The sequence below is a fragment of the Staurois parvus genome, unplaced genomic scaffold (genome assembly GCF_062004578.1).
Source record: "Staurois parvus isolate SC_StPar_1 unplaced genomic scaffold, SC_StPar_1.0 ptg000566l, whole genome shotgun sequence".
In the NCBI taxonomy this organism is placed as follows: Eukaryota; Metazoa; Chordata; class Amphibia; order Anura; family Ranidae; genus Staurois; species Staurois parvus.
Genome location: NW_028318362.1, coordinates 1,077,505 through 1,087,581, shown reverse-complemented (window position 1 = coordinate 1,087,581; position 10,077 = coordinate 1,077,505).

The window sequence follows — 10,077 nt, the reverse complement described above, 5'->3', positions numbered from 1 at the left end:
CAAACGTGCTCCTGGTGACACTCTGAAGTGACTCCCCTGGACTAGCTAAAGTGCCTCCTCACCTTCTAAATTCGACCCATAAGGGTCACAACGCTTTAAAATATAAGGATCTCAACCTGGCTTCAATGCTTCCACTTGTTCCACCCACTCCAATACCGTCCCCCTCAGGGTAAAAAAGTTCTCTCAGACCACTCTCATTATGGACTCAGATATAGGGCATATAAAACAAAAAAAATACTCACCATGCCTCTTATCAAATTCCTTAGGGTGTCTACTTTCAAAAAAGGGGTCATTGGGGGGAGGGGGGAATTTTGTACTATCCTGGCACTTTAGGGCCTCCAAAACTGTGATAGGTAGTGAGGAAGTGATATGAGGAAATACTGTATGTCCTTTAAAAGCCTGATGGTGGTTGGATTTTGAGGGCATTTATGTGGCTAGGCTGCCAAAAGTCTCTGACATGTCATATCCCCATACTAGGGAGAAGTAACAAAATGTTTTTTGGGGTGTTATTCCACATATACCCATGGCATGCGTGAGCAATATATTATTTAATTGACAAATTGTAATTTTCCAAAAATTTGTGGCAAAAAAATGTTCCATGGACTCAACTTCCTTGGGGTGTCTACTTCCCATTCTTTGGAGTGTCTACTTTCCAAAAAAGGCTCATTTGGGTTTTTTTGTACTGCCCTGGCATTTTAGCACCTAAGAAATGTGATAGGCAGCCAGAGAGACAAGGTTGTGTAAATTATGTAGCAGAATACATTTTTGCCTAAATTTAACTAACTAACTAATAACTAACTTTGAGTTTACTATGTATTTTTTATAACTGAAATTAAAAAATATTGTTTTTTTTTTTCAAAATGTTCAGTCTTTTTTTATTTATATCACAAAAAAATAAAAAACCCATTGGCGGTCAAATACCACCAAAAGAAATCTATATTTGTGTGAAAAAAAGGACATACATTTTGTTTGGGTACATCTTCCGGAGGGCAAGTGGTTAAAATCAATTGCGTTTATACACAAAATGCAGAATTATAGACAAGTGTGGTTGCGCATATATTGTACAAAACATCAAATTGCATACCAGTGTGGCCCAGTGCTAGCCAACTTACTTGTATCATTGCAAGACATTCATAATAACTTTGTTGAAATATTGTTCAAAGGCACAGAGAAAGGGAAGGACTCTACACAAGAGCCGAGAATTGTGGGATGAGCGAAGGATTGCGGGATACATAGTTTGGAAGGGTGGATTTGCAGAGGCACCAATACTGTTGTGAAATACAGGTTCTAGCCGGCTGGAAGAGGAGGTGGAATACTGGGAGAGGATATACTGTATAAATCAAACCCTGGAAGAAGGTCTTCCTCTTGAGACTACAGGCTGAAGCTGAGAGGAGGGGCTCGGCTGCTGTGAATAGTGGAGTAGGCCGCGCGGTCTGGACGGTGTGGAGGATCTTTGGTGGGTGAGCTATAGACCTGCAGGCAGATCATCCATCCCCAGCTTGGAGTTGTGCACATCATCACTGCCACAGCCAAGAGGAATCCTAGTGTCACAAAGTGCTAGGTATAGTGCCACACATCGGTTGCAAATTCTACAGGAGCCTTCCAGGACACCCTGAATCCCTTGAGCTGTGGTGTCATCAGGATTGGTGAGCAAACTAAAGCCCATACTGTGTACACTACTCAGTGAGACCACACATCTGGTAGTAAGTCAGTCACCTTTACTAGGAGCCATTTATCTACATTATCAGTGATTGCTGGTTGCTATTGCACAGCAACATCTTTGGACCCTGTTGAGCTAGCTAAAGATTCCCTGGAGACTCCCTTTCACCACTCTTCAAGCCAAGGACTCTATACCTCACATCGGTGCTCATATTAAAGGGGAACTCTATTTAGAATTTGTTTATAGCATAATTTATATGTCTAGCTCTCCCAAAGGGTGTTGTTATTTTTGTACCTGTGGCATCAGAATTCCAAGGGAGTAGATTGACACTGAAGAAAAGTCTTTCTCCTCCCTTTCATACCTGGGGTCAAAGTCTCCCTTTGAGTATATTTGAAATACTGTTTGACTTATTATGTTGACTACTGCAGGTGACTACCTTAAGAAGTATTTGCTTTAACTGTCTGCAACTAAAGAACCATTAGTAAATTATTATTATTATTATTATTATTATTATACAGTATTTATATAGCGCCAACAGTTTGCTCAGCGCTGTACATTATGATGGGAGACAATACACGAGACAGTACAGTAACAATACAATTCAATACACGAGGGGTTCAAGGGCCCTGCTCCTTGGAGTTTACAATCTAGGAGGGAGGGGATAGTGGTACAGGAGGAAATAGCTGTGGGGGATGGAGTGGTAGGAAGAGTGTAGGAGATCAGCAATTAGCTGAGGGCCGGGTAGGCTTCCCTGAAGAGATGGGTTTTCAGGGTGCGCCTAAAGGAGAGGAGAGTAAGTGATAGTCTGATGGATTGGGGTAGGGAGTTCCAGAGGATGGGGAAAGCCCTGGAGAAGTCCTGGAGACGGCATGGGAGGAGGAAACCAGGGAACTAGAGAGTAGGAGGTCTTGTGAGGAGCGGAGAGTACGTTTTGGGTGGTAGATGGATATCAGGTCGGTGATGTAGTTTGGGGCAGTGTTATGAACAGCTACGTCAATGTTAGCATTTTGAATTTTATCAGGATAGACTGAAGCGGGGATAGCCTGTGGTGAGGTAAGCCGGTGAGGAGGGAGTTACAGTAGTCAAGTCGTGATATGATCAGGGAGTGAATGAGTTGTTTAGTAGTTTCCGGGATCAGGAACGGAGGTATTTTGGAGATGTTGCGGAGGTGGAGTCTACATGAGTTTGTCAGCGATTGGACCTGAGGCTGGAAAGACAGATTGGAGTCTAGGATGACACCTAATACTCTGGCTTGCGGGGTGGGACTTGTGGGTTGACTGAGGAGGAGGGGGTGGTCATCCATGTCGAAAGCCGCGGAGAGGTCGAGGAGTAGGAGCACTGAATAGTGGCCATTAGCTTTGGCGGTTAGCAGGTCATTGGTGAGTTTGAGTAGGGCAGTTTCGGTGGAGTGTAGGGGACGGAAGCCAGACTGTAGGGAATCAAGGAGGTTGTTGACGGTGAGGTGGGAACTCAGGCGATTATAGACTATGCACTCAAGGAGTTTGGATGTAAATGGCAGCAGGGAGATGGGTCTAAGGTTGTTCAGGTCGATGGGATCCAGGGAGGGTTTTTTAAGTATGGGAGTGATTTGCGCGGGCTTCAGAGGGGAGGAGAATGCACCAGTAGAGAGGGAGAGATTAAAGATGTGAGTGAGGGAGCGTAGGATGGAGGAGGAGGGTGATCATAGGAGTTGTGAGGGGACAGGGTCAAGGGGGCAGGTGGTGAGGCGGGCTTCAGAGAAGACCTTAGTGACCTCTTCAGTGGTAGCAAGGTCGAGGACTGGAGTGTTGATGGGGTTTTAGTGTAAGGAATGTTAGGTGGGGTGGGGGTCTGGACAGTGGCGAGGTTGAAGGAGATGGGTGTTGAGGGGGTTTTCATGTGCGGGATGCTGGGTGGGGTGGAAGTCTGAGCAGTGGCGATGTCCCTACGAATTGCGTTGATCTTGTTTTTGAAGTGGTTAGCAATCTTGTGGGGGGTGAGTGAGGTACTGGGTGGAGGTGGGGGCAGAGAGAGTAGGGAGCTAAAAGTAGAGAAGAGCCGGCGAGGACTGGAGGAGAGGGTGTTGATGAGGGTCACAAAGTAGGCTTGCTTGGCAGCGTGGAGGGAGGAAGTGTAAGTGAGAAAGGCAGATTTATATCGGGTGAACGCTTGTTGGGATCCGGTTTTGCGCCATAGTCGCTCCAGCGCACGACTGCATCATTTGAGATTTTTGGTATGATCAGTCTGCCAGGGTTGAAGCGGTCAGGGTCTAATGCTTCATGTGGTTAGAGGCGCTAACGAGTCTAGAGCGGCTGACAGCGAGTTGTTATAAACAGTAGTGGCCAGGGCAGGACAGGGGAAGGATACTGTTGTAAAGTTGGTCAACTGCAGAGTGGAAGGGGGCAGGGTTCAAGTTGCGGTGGTTTTGGCTGGGGATAGTTTGACATTTGGAGGGATAGGTGTTTGAGGATGAGGAGACGATAATAAGGTTGTGGTCAGAGAGAGGAAAGGGTGTGTTTGTGAGGTTGTGGGGAGTGCAGAGATGAGAGAAAACAAGGTCCAGGGTGTTCCCATCGGAGTGGGTGGTGGACTGTATACACTGTGCGAGTGCAAAAGAAGAGGTTAAGTGGAGGAGTTGGGATGTAGCCGGGTTATTGATGTTGATAGGGATGTTGAAGTCTCCAAGGATGATGGTGGGTAGCTCGAAGGAGAGAAAGAAGGGTAGCCAGGCGGAAAAGTCGTCGAGGAAGCGGGACATGGGTCCAAGAGGCCGATAGATTACAGCAATCCTCAGAAGGATTGGAGAGAATAGTTGGATGCAGCGGGCCTCAAAGGAGGAGAAGGATAGAGAGGGGGGGTTTGGGAGGACTTGGAAGGTGCTCAGCGGTGACAGGAGCATACCAACCCCACCAACTTTTCGACCGCTGGGTCTGGGTGAGTGGGTCCAGATGAGACCTCCATAGGAGAGTGCCACAGGGGAGGTAGAGTCAGTGGCTTGGATCCAGGTTTCAGTGATCGCTAGGAGGTTGAGGGAGCAGGAGACAAAGAGGTTGTGGATGGCCGTGAGTTTGTTGCAAACCGATCGGACGTTCAGGAGTGCACACGAAAAAGATGGGGTGATTTTGGAGAGCAGAGGGACAGGTATTAGATTGAGGGGGTTGCGGCAGTTCGTGGAAGTAGGAGGGTGCCTTGTGGATGAGCAAGGTGGTGGAGGACCAAGGTTCGGTTAGTAAATACTCAGTTGTTTGTGGTGTCTTTGAACTCATGATTTTTGTGCAGCATGTCTAAACCCAGGGTGTCAGAGGTGTCAGGAGGCTCGCAAGGTCAGGGCAACCTTTAAAGACAGTCATCTTACAGCGGCCCTCACGAGGGTAGCACTACACCTTAATTATGAAGAGTATATTTTTGCCATTTTAATCCTACTCGTGTCTAAACACAATATTTTAAAGTATAATTGTGTAGTGTCCATGATACTTTTTTACTTTGTATTAACAGTTAAATGTTCAGGACACCCTTAGAGGGTGTATATTCTCTTCCTCTAAGGTCCAAGCAATACTGATACAAAGAGCTTAATATAAATTTTAGTCTTAATAAAAAAATTATCATGGACTGTACTCCATGATACCTGCCGTGCGTTACTAAGTGCGCAGATGTGAACAAATGGTAACACAAGTGTGACGCGAGTTGCCACATGTTTTAGAAATGCACAACAAAGCATGTGCTTTTTTGTGGGTTTCCATTAGAAATGCACAGATGTGAGCACATGGTAATGCAAGTGTGATGCGCATTGCCACATGTTTCTCTTGCAGGTTGCTGTGCATTTGGAAATGCACAGATAAGAATGTATGGTAATGCAAATGCAATGCGCATTGCCACACGTTTTCGAAATGCACTGCAAAGCATGCAGTTTCTTGTGGGATGCCATGCATTCAGAAATATTCCAAAATGCGCAGATGTAAATTAATAACACAAGCTCAATGTGCGTTGCTTCACATTTTCAAAACAAAAAGGCAAAGTGTGCGTTTTTTGTGCAGGTTGTCGCACGTTTGGAAATGCGCAGATGAGGATGCAGCCTAAATGGAAATGCAATCTTATCTATATTCCAATCTCACACATTCCTGGAAGTACGGCTCATCAATAGTGGGTGCTGTAGTGACTACCAGCTGGGACTGGACACATCATAGGCAAATGTACATATTCACCAGCACACCATGGATTTCCAGTATGGTCCAAAAGGGTGCAACGTTTCGGAGCCGCGCGGGATCACTTCATCAGGCATGTGACGAAGGGGTTGCACTTTCTTTTGTGATTTGATCTTTTTGCAATGAAAATCTTTTTGGACCATATCGGAGATCCATGGTGTGCTGGTGAATATTTACATTTGCTTTAAATGGTAATGCAAACGTGAGACACACGCGTTCGGAAACATTCAGATGTAAATAAATAGTAACACAAGCACGACACACGTTTTCTGTGCGGCAACATGTTTTAGGACCCACAGCAAAGCACAGTGTTTTCTGTGCTGGTTTCCATGCATTCAGAAACGTGCAGATGGAAATGCAGCCTAAATAACATTCTGAGCATGACGCAAATTTGGTGATTGTTGCTGCACATTCTCAAAATGCACTGTAAAGCATGTGTTTTCTGTGTGTGCATTTGGAAAAGTGCAGATGTGAACGCTACCTTAATGCATGCATGACACACATTTTGTCATGTATTTCTGAAATGTGGATTGCCACATGTTCAGATGTGTGCAGATATGAATGCAGGCTAATTGTTACCACCCCAATCACAGTTAGCATATGCATATTTTACTGCCAGATTGTGTGATGCTCCATGATTAAAAGCTACTTTGGGGTGTTTGTTGCACGTAGGGCAGCTCATTCAAGTTAATAGGCTGCCCTATATATAATGATGCATGTTTACATGTGAAAAACACGCAAAAAAAAAGTGAGAGGGAATGTTGGTAAATTTAACCACAGCACGGTTTAATAGTGGCATAAACTGGGAGATGGAAAAACACTGAGAGTGTTTTTGAACACAATTTATTATTATACAGGATTTATATAGCGCCAACAGTTTGCTCAGCGCTTTACAATATAACGGGAGACAATACAGAAACAATACAGTTCAATACAAGAGGGTTAGGAGGGCCCTGCTACTCGGAATTTACAATCTAAGAGGGAGGAATTGGTGTGGGGGATGATCTGATAGGAGGAATAGAAGATTCCGTTACACTATGGAACTTATTTTTGGACTTTACCATTTGTTTATACTTAGTGCGTTTTTCACAAATGTCGGATTAGACTGTTAAGATTTTTATTTTGCACTGGTCACTTTATAGGATTTTTGATTGCATGCAGAGATCAGTAAGGGTTGTTACCTCTATTTGGGTTTATTACTTTGCACCATAGCACTTTAAATATTTTTATAAGATATTTGTGATTGCACATAGAGACTAAAAGAGTTGCTACATTTATTTATTTGTTTGATTTTATTGTTTGCACCATTGTACTATATTTAGTTATGTTATATATAGAACTTACAGCACTGTATGTTGTTTTATTGATTATTAAAGCAGGCAGTGTCTACTGTGTAGTCTCAGCCATATGGTTATTCAAGCATAAGATGATTGTCTTGGTGTCTTTTCCACCTGAGAAATGTTGCTATGTGGACAGGATTTGTGAAGTGGTAGCGTTACATTTTTTTTATATATGAATAATTCCTTTTTTATATATTCGGTTATGGTTAGAGATTAGTTGTTTGGAAGGAGATATCATTTCATTAACCATATTGATTTCTTCAATAGGAGCAGTTTGATCTCCACTCTGTTGGTTTTCTTTTAAGCCAGGGCTTAAAATTTCAAGTCCTGAGCTACTAGCCAGGTCTTAAGAGTTACTCGCCACCAACAAATACACACAAACAGAGACACCTGTACACACACACAGACATGTACATACACATACACACACAGAAACATGCACAGAGACACATGTACACACACACAGACATGTACATACACACACAGAACCGTGTACACAAACGCACAGAGACACATGTACACACACACATACAGTCACATGTATACACACACAGGCACGTACAGACACGCATACACACAGATACATGTATATGCACAGAAATACACATGCACAGACACATGTACATACACACAGACATATGTAGATACATTATAAAAGTTCAGGTTCAGCGAGCGCTTAAAATTGAAAAAGCGGCTAGAACACTAAAAGGGAAACCATATAACCTTCTACAAAACCATATAAAACATGTAGTGCAGCGCTAAAATAATATTTGTAACACACAATATGAATGGTTATTATACGTAAAAAATATTACAACATGTGAATATGGGTAATGTCCGCGTAACCATATATAAGGAAGAGTAGTAAACGTCCCCACAATAGTGAAAATTATTCCAAAATTTAATTCAACAGGTATATCGATAGGTGACTTCTCTTAATCACAGTGATAACTGTAATCCGGTGACGTGTGGGAAGAAATGATAAGATTGCACACTCACCAGAGGCGCAATGAAAATGTGCATTTAAGTCAGATAAGCCTGAGGTCCCCTCTCTTCTGGGAAAGATGCAGCCTGGAATGGACTACCTCTTCTATAACTTCTAGAGGTCCCCTTAAGGGATTAAGTGCTCGGTACAGAGCAAAAAATGGTGCCCATAGTGTAGTATTTCACATATACTTTAGTTTATTAAGTAGTGTAAAAGATAAATCTGCTCATGGGTCAGTAACAAATAACGGTATGAAGTGTTAAAATCTGAAAACAGGTAGCATGCAGCCTGAAAGCTGCTGAGTGCACTAACCAGCTGGTTATAAAGATAGCCACCGGACCTCCGTGATCCGGCAGCCTGACGTCTCGGCGTGTGGGGTTCAATAATATCAAAAAACGATTGAGAGAACATTCACTATCCAAACATTTCAGATACTGCCACAATAGAGACCCGATCACGTTAAAATTTACTGGCATTGACATTGCTCAGGGTCACTGGTGAGGCACTAACAAGTGTAGATTGGTATCGCAAATGGAAACGCGATGGATATATGAGATGAGAACCCTGACCCCTGATGGCCTTATATAATATAGAAGTTGATATTAATTGCTTTATATACAACAGCTAATTTTATCCATCTTTATTTTTATTATATGCTACTTTATTATATGCTGCTTGACTGAATGTGTGTACATTTATCTTTTACACTACTTAATAAACTAAAGTATATGTGAAATACTACACTATGGGCACCATTTTTTGCTCCGTACCGAGCACTTAATCCCCCAAGGAACCCAAGGTGACCATCCCAGGGCCCAGAGGAGAGACACCTGTGACAGACCCTCACCGCAGACCTAAAGGGGACCTCTAAAAGTTATAGAAGAGGTAGTACATTCAAGGCTGCATCTTTCCCAGAACAAAGGGAACCTCTGGTGAGTGTGCAATATTATCATTTCTTCCCGCACGTCACCGGATTACAGTTATCACTGGGATTAAGAGAAGTTACCTATCGATACACCTGTTGAATTTAATTTTGGAATAACTGAAAATATTGTGAGGACATTTACCATTCTTCCTTATATATGGTTACACGGACATTACCCATATTCACATGTTGTAATATTTTTTACGTATAATAACCATTCATATTGTGTGTTACAAATATTATTTTAGCGCTGCTCTACATGTTTTACATGTACATACATACACAGACACATGTACGTACATACACACAAACACACACACATGGACATACACACACAGACACATGTACACACACACATACATGTACATACACGCAGACACATGTACAGATATACAGTACACATGTACATACACACAGACACATGTACATGCATACATAGACACACACGTACACACACCCATAAAAAGTTGCAGTACTTCGTTGTTCACTCACAGAGCCGGGTACTGGGAGGCAGAGAGCACAGCACACACTCCTTCCTTTGCTATCACTGCGCTCAGCTATTGAGCAGTCTGACGGCTCCCAGTGCCAATGACAGATCCGGCCTGAGCTCCAAGCCTGCTCAGCAAGACGGCACTGGGGGACACACTCGCCCCCACCCTAATTTCCACTTGCCATTGGTGAGCAGGCGAGTGTAAATTTCAAGCCCTGTTTTAAGCTATAGATTAATTTAGAACTCTCCTTATGAATGCATTGTGAGGGACAGAGATGACATTTTAGTTGGAGTCATCAGGATTTGTGAGGACTTCATTAACCACTTGCCTACCGGGCACTTTTACCCCCTTCCTGCCCAGGTCAATTTTCAGGTTTCAGCGCTGTCGCACTTTGAATGACAATTGCACAGTCATGCAACACTGTATCCATATGATATTTTTGTAATTTTTTTTCACACAAATAGAGTTTTCGTTTGGTGGTATTTAATCACCACT